Source organism: Littorina saxatilis, linkage group LG17, assembly GCF_037325665.1.
Source record: "Littorina saxatilis isolate snail1 linkage group LG17, US_GU_Lsax_2.0, whole genome shotgun sequence".
Taxonomy (NCBI): domain Eukaryota; kingdom Metazoa; phylum Mollusca; class Gastropoda; order Littorinimorpha; family Littorinidae; genus Littorina; species Littorina saxatilis.
The window spans coordinates 54,295,672-54,311,939 of NC_090261.1; the positions used below are offsets into that span (position 1 = coordinate 54,295,672).

General features: G+C 42.3%; 4 non-coding genes across 4 annotated transcripts; all 4 read right to left on the bottom strand.

Moving 5' to 3' along the window:
- Window positions 1-1,874: 1,874 nt before the first annotated feature.
- Window positions 1,875-1,947, bottom strand: Trnak-cuu (transfer RNA lysine (anticodon CUU)). Its single transcript has one exon. It is a non-coding gene; the product is annotated as a tRNA-Lys (tRNA).
- Window positions 1,948-3,120: 1,173 nt separating this feature from the next.
- On the bottom strand, window positions 3,121-3,193 carry Trnak-cuu (transfer RNA lysine (anticodon CUU)). The gene has a single exon. It is a non-coding gene; the product is annotated as a tRNA-Lys (tRNA).
- Window positions 3,194-3,575: 382 nt separating this feature from the next.
- Window positions 3,576-3,648, bottom strand: Trnak-cuu (transfer RNA lysine (anticodon CUU)). The gene has a single exon. It is a non-coding gene; the product is annotated as a tRNA-Lys (tRNA).
- Window positions 3,649-4,340: 692 nt separating this feature from the next.
- Window positions 4,341-4,413, bottom strand: Trnak-cuu (transfer RNA lysine (anticodon CUU)). Its single transcript has one exon. It is a non-coding gene; the product is annotated as a tRNA-Lys (tRNA).
- Between the last annotated feature and the right edge of the window lie 11,855 nt (window positions 4,414-16,268).

A 16,268-nucleotide genomic window follows, 5' to 3' on the forward strand; every position in this document is an offset into this window, starting at 1 on the left:
TATTAATCTCGTCTTTGCGCGTGAAGATTGAGGCCGTCTGCCAGTAGCGGTTAGGTCATACAGTGGAACCCCTCTCTAGCGACCTTTAAAATGTTGACAAAAATCGGTCCTTGTGGAGGGGGGTCCTTACAGAGGGAGGGGGGCGGAGTCAGGGGGCCACAAAGAAAGTCAGATTTAAAAAAAAAAGAAAACAGAGAAGTTTGAGTTGCTGACGACCGTTCCCTCTGAAAGCAAACTGCTTCGATTTCATGTTTGTCCTTGGTGTCCACCAGTTCTGGTGCATGTACTACCCTGGCCAAGTTTCCTCTCAAGACATCAAAGAGACCGCCCCAGTATACTCTACAGCCTCTGGGCGAACCACCTCTCATAGCTAAAACTGGGTCAATGACCCCTGGGAAGAAGGTCAGTGTCTATAAAATTTTACTCCTAGGCCTGCGGCCAGGGGGGGGGGGGGAGTATACCGGTACCATTTGAGAATCAGACCAAATGAGAATTGAACCATTTGAGAACATCCTTTTTTTTTCAATCACTACATCGAAGGCCTGCGGCCCGGGGTTCACATGGGTTGGTTTGTTTGTTTGTTTCAAACCCACACCCATATACACACATTTCCCATTTAAACCATTTGTCGGCCCCCTGTCGATATTTATCGACTAAGTTCCTTGATGTCACTGTCAGTTATCACCACACAGCACATGCCGATAGTCAACATCACTCTGAGAGAATCTCTGAACTGTTGCCTTCTTCGTTGCAGTCCTAAATTAGTCGTAAAGCTTTTAGCTCAGAAGTCGCTTATTTAAGGAGCAACCCGTCCAAAATATACACAGTTTGTGTTCATGATAAAATTGGAATGCGTAAGAAAGATCTGAATTAACGGCGGCGTTTTCTGTTAGTTGATGTATACTGAGGCTATGGAAAGATCTCGGGGCCGACGTTTTTGCGTCTTGATATCCATGCAGCCAGAAGTACATTATGATTAGAAGTAGATTACGACCATTCATGCAGTGGACGCGCAGTGATACAATCGGCCATTGGGCTTTTCTCAGAGGCCGATGTTACTAAAAATAGAATAGATTACGTTATTCTGGGAAATCATTCACTTGAAATCTCAATAATTATGCAACCCTTTGAAAAAGTCTTTTTATATTACATCACTCAAAATGTGTGGAAGGAATTAAAATGAATAAAACACAAGAATGCATTACATTATATACAGTACATTAGTGATCGTGCATGGATGCCTGCATTCTAATTACTTTAACTATCAGCTATTTTCAATCATCACATTCCTTTTCTTCTTCTTCTTGTCGATCACTCAATTCATCACATTCCGATACCCGTGTTGACACACGCAGAGAAATATTTCAATACTTGTAGTTCTAGTGATACCCAGTCACTCATACAAATAAATTATGCAGCGACGTAGTTTCTTTGAACTTCTACAAAACAAACATCTGGATACGTGTAAGGCCTAAAAAAAAGAATAGGTGTGGTTACGGTAACCCGACCGACCCTATTTTTAGGGGCCGACCCTTTAACTTTTTATTACATTTGTAAAAAATAAAAAAAAATAAAAACGAGTGCAGAAAACGCAATGGAAGCGAAAGCGCTCGAGTCGCACACTTATTTCCCTGTCAGGTAGGTTTAATTTGTACACATTAGAAAAAAAAGTTTAAAAAGAATGATTGCCAACCTTCCTACCCTATTTTGTTTGGCTATGTTACCTTAACCACACCTATTTTTTTGGGGGGGCCTAATATTTGTGACAGAACATTGGCTTTCTGCTGTGCTTATTTAATAGAACAAAATTATGTTGATAAAGGCTGGCGGTAAAACCTAAAATGAAAAGTACACTGTTCTAAAAAAAAAAATCTAGCCCAATGTGGGGCTCGAACCCACGACCCTGGGATTAAGAGTCCCATGCTCTACCGACTGAGCTAACCGGGCTGATGTAGAACAGGAACAGGAGAAGCGATGTAAAGGTCGTTCAAGGTTACAGTTGCGCCTTGTACAGCAAAGCGCCTTGTAGTCCCAAAATGTATGCATTGCATGGTTTGCACAACAAAGAAAACATTGTTTAAACTAAATGTCATACGCAGAGACTTTATAGGTTTGAAAAATAGAACACAATGATGATCCACTAATGGTGAGTTTGACGTCTCATTTCCCATGCAGAAGATAATGTGCAGAGCACGAATTCCGTTTTTCTTTTCAGATATAGCTAAACAAAGTTACACCCGAAAGAAAATGAAAAGACAATCGCAAACAATTATTAAAAATATAGTTCGATTAAGTGTAAATACTGTCAACTCAAAAGAAAAATAGTAACAATATTCCGTGGGACAAAATGTGGGGCTCGAACCTACGACCCTGGGGTTAAGAGTCCCATGCTCTACCGACTGAGCTAACAGGGCAGATGTAGGTGTGGCTAAAAATAGAAAACAGAACAGAAAAGGGGATGTAGAGGTCATTCTGGGTTACAGTTGCGCCCTGTACAGCAAAGCGCCTTGTAGTTCAGAAATGTATGCATTGCATGGTTTGCACAACAAAGAAAACTGTGTTTTCAAATACAGTTTTACAAATTACGACACCATGATGATCTGTTAATGATGAGTTTGACGTCCCATTTGCCACGAAGAGGATAATGTATACAGAGCATGAATTCGCTTTTTCTTTTCATATAAAGCTGGGCAAACTTACACCCTGAAGAGAATGAGTAGACAATCGTAAACAAAAACCTAAAACGAATAAGTTTAAATAATGTGAACTCAACAATAACAAGTGCTGATCCTAAACGCAGTAAAAAAAACCAACTGCATTGTCCGATTGAAAACGTTTTGAAACAGCTGAAAGATTGTATCTCCTCTTTGTCTACAGGTATGGGTCTACATTTTTGCCTACGACCGTGTGTGCCTTACTTCCAAACTAGAGATCAAATTCCAGCTGAATCGACCCTTAAACGCAATATATATACGTGACTATGGGCAGACAGACAGACGAACAAACAAACAAACAGACAGACAGACAAAGTGAAACCTATGTCAAACATTATATTAAAATATATATAAATATATATATTAAAAAAATAACAGTGACCGCATTCCGAGGGACAAAAATACTCGCCCAATGTGGGGCTCGAACCCACGACCACGGGATTAAGAGTCCCGTGCTCTACCGACTGAGCTAACCGGGCAGATGCTGAAAAATCTAAAAATAGACAATAAAACAGAAGAAGGGATTCAGAGGTCGTTGAAGGTTGTACAGTGAATATTTCGGTCACAATATGACGGTACCTCTTGTCCTTCACACAGAGGTCAAGAAGAGTCATTGAAAACCAATGCAACACATTGGACAAGACAGGAGAAAGATAGGTTGAACATATCATTTTACTTTTAGACAAAGCTTAGTAAACTTAATCTTGAGTTTAAAACAAAACAAAAGCCGTAATCAAATTGACAATGTCGGTAAAATGTACCATTTAGTACTGTATGTCTACAGAGCTTTCATGCAGACAAGCAACTCCACAAAAAAAACGAAGTGACAATATTCCTAGGGACAAAATGAACAAAAGTTTTCGCCCAATGTGGGGCTCGAACCCACGACCCTGGGATTAAGAGTCCCATGCTCTACCGACTGAGCTAACCGGGCAGATGTATGTGTTTCCAAAAATAGAAGAAAAAACAGGAGAAGGGTTGTAAAGGTCGTTCAAGGTTACAGTTGCGCCTTGTACAGTAAAGCGCCTTGTAGCCCCCAAAAGTATGCATTGCATTGGATGTGGGACATAGTAGGGGTCTTGGAGATATAGGAGAGAGAAGGGTGTAAGTTCCTTACATGAGAGGAGCCAAGGACTTGACAATCTCTCTTCATTCCATGCTTTCTTGTGTCGAATAGTCGACTTGCACAATGCATCACCGAGCGATTTCTTTGGCCGCCCAGGCTAGGTAACCACCTCAAGTTATCTAAAGGCGCTCGATGATGGTCTCATGAATGCGAGTTAATATCGGAATTTAGAGCGGAAGCCACCTAAAAAACAATATTTTCCTGTACACGACCCCTGCTGGGCTTTGCGAAAACGGAATTAGTGGATCGATGATATCAGACAATGCCGAATCTGTCAAGGATACTTCGCACCTCCAAGATAAATCAGATAATTGTTTACACATGGAAACCCTTGGAACAACCGTAAATGTCCAACAGAAAGAAAAAATCAATAGATGTCGGTTGAATCAAACAAATCAACGAAAAAAAGGTATCATTTAACAGAAACAAAGAGTTTCTGAATGCTAGGGTTATAATGTAACTAAACAAAACGAAACACGTGCTGGAAAATAAAAAGAAATCGCCCAATGTGGGGCTCGAACCCACGACCCTGGGATTAAGAGTCCCATGCTCTACCGACTGAGCTAACCGGGCGCTGGTAACATGTAAAGGCACTATGTAAAATGACTAACAGATAGAACGCTGCACGCAGCGTCAGTGCAGCACACGAAGAAGGTATATAGCATACTTGGATGAAAGCCAAGGTAACATAATTATGTGACCGCAAAAGACGCCTATCGTTATCTCTAGTACATGTAGGAAGTGTTCATTTTTTAACTTCGCCGGTCTAGTTTTGTTCTCATTGTTTTTAAACAAGCCAGCAAGTAAAAATCAAACAAACACCCACAGCTTTACAAGAACACACCGTGTTAATGCTACATACTTGAAAAAATATGTGTGTGTGTGTGTGTGTGTGTGTGTGTGTGTGTGTGTGTGTGTGTGTGTGTGTGTGTGTGTGTTGATCTGTATGGCTATCTCCCTGCCTCAGTGTCAGTCTGTCTCTGTAACTGATTTGCTTGTTAAACCTTTCCAGTGTCTCTAGAAAGGCGACGAAAGCCACCACTCATCGATACATACGAAACGTGCGCGTTACCATGCTTGAGCAGAACACAGACCGTTCGCGACAGGTACCCAGTTGCCCGACCTTCAAATTCAAAATCGGCCGCGAGACTGAGTTCACAAAATTCCCTTATTGCCGAAACATCGGTATATAATGGCGGTCTCAGTGGCCGGCGCCGGACAGCTGCGAAAGCCACCCCACAATTCTGGCCAGTGGTCACTAATTCTGCGTGACACCTCCCTTTGTTGTCGCATAATCAACCAACAAGGGAACATAATGCTATGTGACAAGGGGAGATCAGTCGTGTATTGAGCGGTTGCGAGTTGTCTTTCCTCTGTTATTTCACAGCTTTTGTCCCTTGGTTGAGGTCGGGGGTCGATTCAATTTAACAGTACAGGTAGTCTGGTTCGTTTTCGGCAGAGTTAGTTACCTGTTATTTGCCCTTTGTAATCAATATAGTATTGCTTCGCTGTGAGGGTAGATGTTTTGTATAGATGTCTGCTGTACAAACTGACACGGGGCACCACAAAACAAAACAAAAACAAAAAAACGTTGAATATCGAGGCATTAATATAATTATATGATGTACAGGGAGAACAATGGACAAGGACTCCCGTTTGACTTAGGTGTATCAAATCACCTTAATTTCTCTTGAATAAAAGAACTGCTTGTCACAACGGTATACGTTTATTAATGCAACGAATGTCTTGTTTTTTGGACGGGTTGTGTTTCTTTGCTCCATCACATATACATCACGAAAGATCACAATCCTTTTACTAAACATAAAACGGCGTTTATATAGAGCTACATTAACAATGTTTCCGTTCGTCTTGGGACTTTCAGGTAATAGGAAGTGATGTTGAGCTGCTGTGCTTCATTCTATACTGCCAACTAAAACTTAGTTCTGTATGCGGCTTTGTTGTATGTAAATTTGCTGAATAAAATTGTTTAAACCAACTTAGTTCTGTAGGTGCCAAACCAACTTAGTTTTGTTGGTGCCAAACAATCAATTAATTTAATAGTAATTGATCATTGGAAGATAAGGAACATGCCAGACTAAATCCATAACTGGTTTTCCCGTCATTCCTCAATCATTATATCATGTTATCTAGTATACTGTGACAGTTATTCATTGTCTATCGATGTCGTCATATACTCATCATCAGTCAATGTATAGGGTTACGTGCAATGGGAATGTGCACTCTGAAACAAAGGAATGTCCAAGCGGTCAATCCTAGACGGGCCTTTTTGTAACGGTGTTGTAATCATGTTAGTCCGTCTCGCGTGTCAAGTCCAATAATATTGGTATAGCCTGTGTGTAGGCGGATAGGTCAGAAAACAGCATTAGCATTGTGACTCGGTATATAGAAGTAGAAAAAGAACAATGGCGCTTGAATCAATGGCGCTTGAATCAATGGCGCTTCAACTAATGAAAAAAAACTTCGATTTCAGACATTTCTATGCAGTCATGTTATTCAGATCATAAGCGTTTGCTTGTGTTTGAGCAGGAATGCATCATGATTTTACTGTTTATTGTATCAGAACTGCACTCAGTTATCAAAACGTCCAGTTTAAACTAAGTATTTTGTCCCGTATTCCTGTGCAGAACATGGCTGTTTGGTGACACATTTTGTATTCGCAGTCGTAAAATGTTTACCAGAAAATGAAGAGCAGTAGATCATAAATGTGCGCAAACCGATTCACACGCCTGTGGCTACACTTATGCTAACAGGTTACTTTAGTCTGCGCTATTTTTAAGTCCGTTATACTGAGACTCTTAAAGAATTTCGGAAAATTCCACAAAGCACTTTAATGTAGAGGATTAGACGTAGCAGGTTCACAACGGTAGCACGACATGCAAAAAAATCGTGACGTCGCCACAATAATGTCACCCTTGTAACTAAAACAACACATAAATATTATGGTGGCGTTGACGCCTGTAGACGAGAATGCATCGAGTTCCTAATTCAATAATTTTCCGATCATCAAACACGAAGAATTCACGGAATCTTTGACTCCGTTGTTTCGTTGACATATTTGCACTATGTTATTTTTACATGTTGTTTTTTGAATGTATGACTGGTTTTTTTTTATCATAGGGAAGAGAAACAGGAAAAAAGAAAAAAAGGAAAAAAGAGAACATCGGAAGATAAAAATAAGCCAGCTATGTCCCTGTGAACGATAAAACGTCAAATAGAAACTACAATTCACTCAAATTTCGCGGCACGAACAACAACTCCAACATTTCCTCTTTTTTTTCCCCCCAAAGACCGGGTCAAATTTGAAACGTCTTGACCACTTCCTTGCAAGGCGTCTCCTTTCATTCCCCTTAAACTTCAGACACTTCATTTCTCTGTCCACCCCTTTTTTCCCTCTCCCAGATGGTCCCTCGGTCGCTAGCTGCTGGGTGGACACTGGCTTTCCCTCCATCTCGGGTACCAGATGTCCACGCTTGCATGTCCTTCAATGATATCGGTCCACCCGAGTGTCTATACACCCGTTAATACCGTGTCACGATTCGCTAATGCTGTTGTGACGCTGGTGTTAAGCTCTTAGTTTTGGTGGCAGTTTGGGCTAGACGCCATGGTTATGGAAGTTATCTTGGACTATATTTATAGATGATGGGATGTTTGACGGGGTATGGTCAAGGTGTAAATTGACTGCGCGTGCCATGGGTGAAGTTGTGGGCTGATAGGGCATTCCCTTTGTTAGATTGTTTCAAAGTTTCAAGTACTTATTGCGATCCCTTCACCGAACCTGGCCTGTGTGTGTGTGTGTGTGTGTGTGTGTGTGTGCACAGGGGGGGGGGGGGGGGCGTGCGTGCGTGTGTGCGTGTGCCTGTGTTGAATTTACGGTAGGTCCTTCCAGAAATCAGCATCTCAGAAATTGTCTACAATCACGTCAGACAGAACGTGTTACAACCTTTAAATAATCAGTAATTACGAGGCCGCTTCATTGAGAAGGTATCATCGGTAGTCCGCAAAACATGTTACTGATAGGTAAGACCTTCGCGTAGGTATTTACAAATAACTTAATGAATAAAACTTAGTCAACCTAACACCAATATGAAGTGTAACTATAGGCTTACTGAGAACAGAACTCGCCCAGTCGGCTTGACACAGCCTAAGTCAGTTATTTCTACATTCATTGCAGCGCATATTCAGTCAGTTCACCGAGCATAGATGTGAGATAGGTACGTATAGCTTCGTGAAAGTGGGAGTGCGCAAAGGGGGTTGTCAACTTGAGGGGCCGATGGTTTGGCCAAAAAGGGGGCGGGGCTTAGCCGGAGGGTCCGCACGCGACCTGCGCGTGCCATTAGAAACCTTTTCAATTTTGCCGCCATCCTCTCTCTGCCACCTGTTGAGGGCAGTTGGCCGTACTCGTCAAGTGACCTCTCTCTCTCCTCCCTCTTTCCCTCTCTCTCTCTCCCCCCCTCTCTCCCCCCCCTCTCTCCTCCCTCTTTCCCTCTCTCTCTCTCCCTCTCTCCCTCTCAGTCTCTCTCAGTCTCTCTCTCTCTCTCTCTCTCTCTCTCTCTCTCTCTCTCTCTCTCTCTCTCTCTCTCTCTCTCTCTCTCTCTCTCTCTCGAACTGTTTTCCCCTTTTGTAATGTGTATAAGAAAATAAATATGATTTTTTGTATTCTTATACTTATTGATACTATGTGCGTCCGTATTAACTGTTTGTATAAGTGACAGGTTGTAAGATTAGGCTCTGCCTAAAACCTCTATCCTTTGGTAATAAAGTTCAGTTTCAGTGAGTTTCAGTCTCTCTCTCTCTCTCTCTCTCTCTCTCTCTCTCTCTCTCTCTCTCTCTCTCTCTCTCTCTCTCTCTCTCTCTCTCTCTCTCTCTCTCCCCCACACCCTATTTATCTATCTACATCTATCCCCAAAGTACTCGACGAAGTGTGCCGCTCTGACAAATTCTTTTAACCGGACTACTACGAAACGACTAGATGACAAACTGGGCAGGTGTACAGAGAATCAACGGACAAACTAAACATTAAAACAAAAAAACATCGATAGAAAAGAATAAAGGAAACAAACTTCCACTAAAGTATAAGTTAGAAGTATGAAATGAATAAATTCTGTTTTTAGTTTGTCCATACCCCCAGACACGTGCTTAATTCGAACGACATGCACCACTGACTATAACCTCCACCACACAACGGCACATGTCCCTGAAATTACACCGGACAGGCAGTTCTGTAAGCTTTGACCAAACAATGACCATACGCTAGCCCGTCACAACGACCACTGTCCACTAATATCCATGCAATGAGTCACCGAGGGGGTCAAACCCGTGGAAAAACTGTCACCCTGGTTGGCGCGGTCAGTTTGTAGATTGGGATCCGTCCAGCCGTTATAATATACTTACGGAATGTTGTTCCCCCCATCGTGAACAAAAGATGGGTAGGGAGTTAGGGGTTGCAGCTTGTATAGCTCAGCATACTACGTCTTTGTCTCCGTGTGGTGCTACTATAGTATACATACATGTATTTGGTATTTGTGTATCCATCCAACTGTTGCCCCTCTGCCTCTGAATAGTTTTGGGGTTAAGTGATGTCATAGTTCGTTGTCGAATGATGTTTGGAGCGCGTGTGCTTTTTGTAACAGGTGCTTTTTTGTCACTGAAATGTATATAAAATTCGGAATCTTTACAATCAGGTCGGAATCCCGGTGGTGAATTTATTATAAGTGTAACCGTGTGCCGAAACACTACGATCACCTCGGGAAGCGAAGTGCAATCAAACAGGATTGAAAATGTTAGGGCTAATTTCTTAGCCCTATAAAAACTGTTATGCAAACCCGAAGGTTTCCATGAACATACAGACAATCGGAAACCACCAGACCCCATCACAAACAGAATTCTACAATCCACTGGTGTTGACTTTTAAAGGCCAACAACTCGGGTGCAGATTCTGCGGCGAAAGGAGCGGTAGCCTCCCCTGTCACATAAGAAACCCAAACATTGTGTGCAGGAAAGAAAACCCCAGATCTGAAACGAAGAAATAGTAAGAGCTTTAGTTTGCTTGGAAAAGTTGGTAAGGATGGATATACCGATTTCACCTTCTCTTTCTGTATTTGTTTTCCAAACGTCATTCTTCTTTTTTTGCAAAATAAATTATTAAACTGAGTGGACAGGGTAAGTAACTATTTTGCTAATTCACGAATGTAAAGCAGTTTATGGCACTGATTATATATATTTTTTAACAATACATGAACACTGCCGAATCAATTGTTTTTTTTACCTTGTTTTAAGAGTTCGTTTATATAAGCATAGTATGTTGTGCACCGTAGACGCTATTCATGAATGCGGCATTGATCTTTGCAAACAAAAGTGAATACTTTATTAAAACCAAAATGTCGAATGCTACTTTCGCTGCCATTCCTTCCACATAAGAAAAAAACAAAACAGAAATTCAAGACAATTCTGTGTCACCTTGAGCCGGCTTCACTCAAAGAGCCGGCGTCCTTACCCTAGGAAAAACCCTTTTTTCAACAGAAAGAAAATCATGTCTGCAGGAACAGAAGCACTTGCTAGACACACCGCTGCAGGTCGCGATCTTGAGAAACACCTGTAATCATTTCATGCCTCTGTCATAACACACGGTAAAAAGGATACGAGGAAGGGAGACGGGGTTCAAAATTTGAATGGAAAATGCCGGCAGTTAAAAAACAAGGAACTCCTACTACCCTCCCGCGTTTGCACCTGCTTCCCGGACCAGCCAGTGAAAAAGCGTCGTCCTGTGTTTCGCCTACCTGTCGGGTTTTTATGATTCGTACTGCATACCGCAACAAGTCCACGTGTGTGTGTTGTCAATCTGTCTGTCCTTGGATAAAAGTCAGTTTGATATGGACGAAAAGGGGGGAGGGGGCGAAGAAGGTGAAGATGGTTGAACGTCACGGAGATAGAGGGAGGGAGACAGAGAGAGACGGACAGACACATATATAGAGAGAGATGTTTAAATCTTATTTGACCGAGCTAAGAGAGATTATTATCAGTAGAGATAGGCTTATTTTCCTCTAGTGCTGAATTGGGTATAATATTTCTTGGGCAAAAAACATAAAGAACTATATAGGTGCATGGAATATTTATATTGTCTGGAAGCATGAACCGAACGATAAAACCTGAGTCGCAATGATATACCTGGTTAACAAAGTGACAACACTTGTCAAACGATATCACTTGTCAATGGTGTCACTTGCGTCGTAAAGCTCTAAAGAGCACGATTGCAATTTGAACGTGTACTTCAGTTCCGAGAGCGATATATCGCACGCTGCCATGCATCATTGTCAACTGAATGCGGGGCGGATAAGAGCTAACGTAACCTAGAACAATCGCCATGCATGCATGCGAATCAGTTCAAGGTTTCTTTCGCTGGATTAAGAAAACAAATGCACCCACCCCTGTCCCCCTTAGTCCTGTTATATAGCAGCGTCCGAACGAGAAACCGCAATTTGCCATTCATTGCGGATCATTTTCCAAACCCTCTTCCTCACAGTCAGTCATACCAGAGACTATAGACCCACCGCGCTATAGAAAAAAAATAGGTCCACTACTTTTGTATTCACCGGTGCCTGTGTCATCTGACTGTTGTATAATAACACCGCCGCGGCGCGCGTGCCTGCAAGACACCTATATGCAAATGAGCCGGGGCGTCCCGAGAAGCCGATAGCGTAAAAAAAAAAAGATCTGGCGGGAAATTGCCAACGGTAAAAGGGACACACACGCACACAAACACACGACCTCGTGGCTTGGGATCAGACAGGGAAATTAAAAAAGGGTTTTTATGATTTTTTCGCCCCTCTGTCTGTCTTCCTATCTTCCTATTTTCTTTCTTTTTTTTTTAGCCTGACCGGTCACCGCTATGAGTTTAGCCAGGTGTTCCAGCGAGCCAACCAACTGAAGCTTTTTTTCTCTCCCCTGTTCATCTGTCGTTTTTTAATCCTGTCGCTTTATAGGGGTTTTTTTAGGGTTGAGGGGGCATTTTCACCACTGCGGGCATTTGACCCTCACCTTCACCCCTACGATTTTGATCGACCCCGCCCCTTTTTCACCACCAGGCCACGTGGTAGAATATCTGTCGGTTTTGATTATCATTTTTTTAATTGAGGGTGTGGGTTTTCTTTCCTTTTCCGGCAGCTGGGCTTTTTTAACACCTGTTAATTTTTTTAATTTTTTTAAAACCAGATTTCACTTCTTCTGTCCACACTTATATATATAGTAGTATTATTAGTGTATTAGTAGTATTTAGCAACTGGTAGTAGAAGTAGAAGCAGTTGCATTAATCAACATAATTATAAGACTAACAATCTCATAATACAGCCTGCCCGAATCGAAATAAGTCATTCAACTTAAACGACATGCAATACTAAGTGTCATGCATCAGTTACTGTGTGAATACTTGTTGCAATAAAATAAAGTAAATGTTATGCCATGATGATTCATCGTTTGGTAGGCTGCCATGATAAGACCCAAGTATGTGACGTGCAAATATCACCGACTAGTGCAAGCCGACAGGAGCATCTAACACAAAGGACGCTATTGTCACGCAGCTGTCAAATCATTCGCTGGACATGACATGTCATGACAGCAACCAAAGTGACTTGGTTTGATGATTCATCGCGTGACACTGCTCTGTCTTCTTCATAACCCGGTGCAGTCCCGTGAAACCCACGAGACATATTTATTGCCCTTGTCATCAGCGTGTCCGCGAATGGCACAGTCCGGCCCACTAAGCAGTCCTGACATTTTACTCTGGACAAATAAAACAAATAGTGCTTATCCCGAAGGTGAAGGGAAAATAAAGATATCGGTAAGCTTAGTTTACGACAGTATTACCGAACATGTCATTTGTCGCTTTTCGTTATGACGTATGCACGATGTGTCCTCTCCCATGACGTGAACCTGCATACTGCATTGATGCCGAAGTGACAATGACGTCAGAAGACTTACACGTTTAGTAGACATGTCAAACAAGCAGTGCAGTGCGACATAAGCATATCTGGGGGAATGACCCTAATGGTTTTACCGTAGGTCGTACGACATCCTTTATCATCAGCAACAATTATTGCGGTAACTAGCAAGGTCTGTCAGTGTTAACACAAATTGGGCCGGCATTTGCGTAATAAAAAAACGCTCGCGCTGGACCCGAGTACTCTTCAGACATTCACACACACACACACACACACACACACACACACACACACACACACACACACACACACACTCTACACACACACACACTCTCTCTCTCTCTCTCACACACACATCACACACACACATCACACACACACTCACACACACACACATACACATTCACACACACACACACTACCACATCTCCATTCTAAAACACGTCACGTTCCAAATCAAAAGACGACATTCTATTTTCTTACGTCACTATTCTTGGTTTACGGTACCATTCGGCGGCTTTGCTACGAGTATGGCATAGTCTTGGTTTGCCGAGACCTTGCACCGTTCTATCAGACTGCCTGGCTGGCTGTTGCACCGCGAATTCCTCCCACCGCCAAGTCGTTTTTTTGTCGTTTTTTTCGCATTTAGGTCCCAGGTAACATTATGAAGTTTTAATACGATCAATCGGACCTATTATCAAGTTAGTGTATCAACTTTTGAACGAACTGCGCCCTGTAGTTTCCCAGCAATAAGCTGTTAAGTCGAGACACACACACAGACACACAGACAGACAATTAAAGTCTGCTGGACCCTAGTACTAGCGTACTCGGGGATAACGCTTGGTTTATTATTATGTCGAAATCGTGTCATATGAGCAGGTCATATTGGGTACGGAAATTAACTTTTTATGGTGTTTTTTTCTCTTCTCCATTTCTTGTTGAGCAATCAGTCAGATTTATAGCGAGTGTTATTAGACTGCTTATCGATCACAGCTGATGTAAAAATGATACATCATGACTCAGTTTTTTTTTAATGATTTTGTTTGTTTTTTCCCTCGGAGATTAGCATTGAATCGTGCTTTTTTTTTTTTTTTTTTTTTTTTTTGCTTTCTTTTTTTAAGGAGGCGGGGAGTTTTGGGTCCCCAGAATTCATCAACATTTTGTACATAAAAGCTGAGACATCAACGATCCTTTCCCGAGGTTTGTGTTTGTGTGCTCTCACTAATATTTGACACATCCTATCTTCATTTGCACATTCAACTTAATTGACACTATACCCGTCTTCCGAATTTGCAGCTCCAGAGTTCGCTGATGCTATACACTGGTTAAGTACTCCAAGTATCGTTGACACACCTGTGCATGTGCGCGACTGTTTCTGTCAAATAAACTGTTCTCACCTGAGATATTCAGCGGGTGAGATTTCTGTGAATGTTCTCGCAGTTTGTCCATGGCTTTGTAAGGAAGCCACGCTCAGTGCTAACAGCGTTGCATGTCGAGTGCTGTTGAGATGGATGTGGTGAGTGTCGAAACACTCCGTGCCGTCCTTTGCCTAGTTCCGACTCTTCAACACTGTAGGTGTTAACATGTGTTGGAGGATGTCACCTCAAGTGTTTTAACGCTATATCCGATTTTCTGGAGTTTTAAGAGACAGCACTGATGACTTTGTGGCCAATGGCTGGTGACGATCTTGTGTGTGTGTGTGTGTGTGTGTGTGTGTGTGTGTGGATGTGTGTGGGGGAGGGGGGCGCGTGCGTGCATACTCGTGTAAGTGTGCATGTGCGTGCGAGTGTGTGAGTGTGTGCGCGCGCGTGCATTATTATTTTAATGCCACAAATGTTGCACACAGATTGCAGTCTTGTACGAGCAATCATCAAGGATTTGGTTGCACAGCTGCGCTTTATTACGTCTTAACACTTCAAACCATCGATTTTCCGTCAAAGTCGGCGCAATAATCGTACGAAACGTGAACTATTATTTTTCTCCTACTCGTCATCGCACAATTCCACAATTCTCAAGCCGTGTGTCCACAGGCGCTTGTAACGCAATGTTTGTATTTGGACTGCTAAGTACTGTACTCCAAAAGAGCGAACCGCAACGCACCGCGACCGTGAAAAGATGATGGTGTGTTGGTTCTTCAATGAGTTAGAAGTATCGTCAATGGGTAACGACATGAATAGACGAGGGCTGGCCGAAAAGAGTTCAAGGTTTCTCCCAGCATGCAGTAAAAACTAGCCGCAGTTGACAAAAGGAGCTATTGGGAATCAGTAGAGAAAATCGCCAGGACTTGGGTAGCGGAAGTAGTCAACAAAACGTCATTGTTGTTACTGAGTGATTAGTGTGGGTGGTGTATTTACAGGTACTTCTTCTTCTTGTCGTTCGCTATTTACAGGTACTTAAAAACCGTTGGTTTGGACAGCTGCGGTGTTGGACTCGTAAAACGAAGGTGCAAAACGACTAGTTATAATTATAGTGTGGAACTAGCAGAGAAGGATTCAGCTTTGAAGCTGTAGAAACGGTTACTGATGGTATGGTTAGAATCCCATTCACAACTTGTCAAAAAGAAGCGCTCGGGTATTTGCTGACTGAAAATCTTTAATTTAATTGAAGGGAGATGGGGATAGAAGGAAAGAAGGAGAAGGATGAACAGAAGAGGGGAAGGGAAAGGAGAAGGAGGGGAGAGGGAGAGTGACGGAGAAGGCGAGGCTAAAGGCAGGTGCAGTGGTAATGACAGATGACTTGTAGGTGTAGAGATTAGAGCAAATCGTGAGGGGATCTTTGAAGTTGACTGAAGTTTAAGTGGACAAGTTCTTCTCTTAGTTTACCTCTTCTGAGTTCACGAAGCAGGTGTCCAAAGTTAAATTACCGGCTTTTTAATGATGTACGTCACTCTGTTCAGAATAGCAAAAGTGTCAACATCAATGGTATGAACATAATTGTAGGTTCAATATACTCACAGCTATAGGGTCAATTACATTTTTTTACTTCGACCTATTACAACACTGATAATTCTTCTTCTTCTTCTTCTGCGTTCGTGGGCTGAAACTCCCACATACACTCGTGTTTTTTTGCACGAGTAGAATTTTACGTGTATGACCGTTTTTTACCCCGCCATTTAGGCAGCCATACGCCGTTTTCGGAGGAAGCATGCTGGGTATTTTCGTGTTTCTATAACCCATCGAACTCTGACATGGATTACAGGATCTTTTTCGTGCGCACTTGGTCTTGTGCTTGCGTGTACACACGGGGGTGTTCGGACACCGAGGAGAGTCTGCACACAAAGTTGACTCTGAGAAATAAATCTCTCGCCGAACTGATAATTCAAAAACACACAAGATAAGAAGAAATTGACGCACCTGTCTTGCCTTTGTGATCACCAGATATAACAAGAAATTCCTCCGAGGTAGGAAAAACACCCCCGTTGGTCAAAGGGAAATAACCATTCTCACTGCCACCAACTGAGAAGGTTATTTCCCT